A 685-nucleotide genomic window follows, 5' to 3' on the forward strand; every position below is an offset into this window, starting at 1 on the left:
GTTTTTTGTTTTATTTTCTTAAATAATGCCTAAGTAAATAAAAAATATGCATACAATTATGGATATTTATGTCTGATTTCGTGCATAATTGGGTACGCACAAATCAGTTCATACAATTTGTACAAAACAAGGACTTTCCCAGGTAGTGTGCGGTGCCGGTGCATCGCCGTCCAGAATGCATTAATGGGTTTTATCGCTCTGTTGCCATTTAACGAATAAATCTAAAAGAGATAAATCGGAGAGCGGCACCACCGTATGTCATTGCAGTCCAGTTTGGGGACTTCAAACGACCGCTCGGGTTTAACGACGTCGAAAACGCACACTTACCGCCGGCGCCGTCTGCGAGCACAAAACGATTTACGGTCGAGAGTGCGGCTGGACCTGTAAAGAGTCCACGGTCTCCTGGGCTAGTTTAGTCCAGCCGAGCCTAGCCAACGACGGCGGTGGTGTCGGTGGCGCCCCGGGCCCCGGGCCACGCCCCCTGCGAGCTAGGCACGCGGGCGCGCTTGCACAACGGTGAGGGTAAAACCGCAATTACACGACTGCTGCTCGATCCTTGCGCCGCTCATCTGCCGAATACAGCGGCCGGTACACTCCGTGCCTTGCAGCCGCGTGTCCCAATGCACGGCTAAAGCGTGTAAGTGCTCTTTGAGGAGCAATAACAGCACAACGGGAGGGGAGGGAG

The sequence above is a fragment of the Frankliniella occidentalis genome, unplaced genomic scaffold (assembly GCF_000697945.3).
Source record: "Frankliniella occidentalis isolate FOCC.00 unplaced genomic scaffold, Focc_3.1 Scaffold44, whole genome shotgun sequence".
NCBI classification, from domain to species: Eukaryota; Metazoa; Arthropoda; class Insecta; order Thysanoptera; family Thripidae; genus Frankliniella; species Frankliniella occidentalis.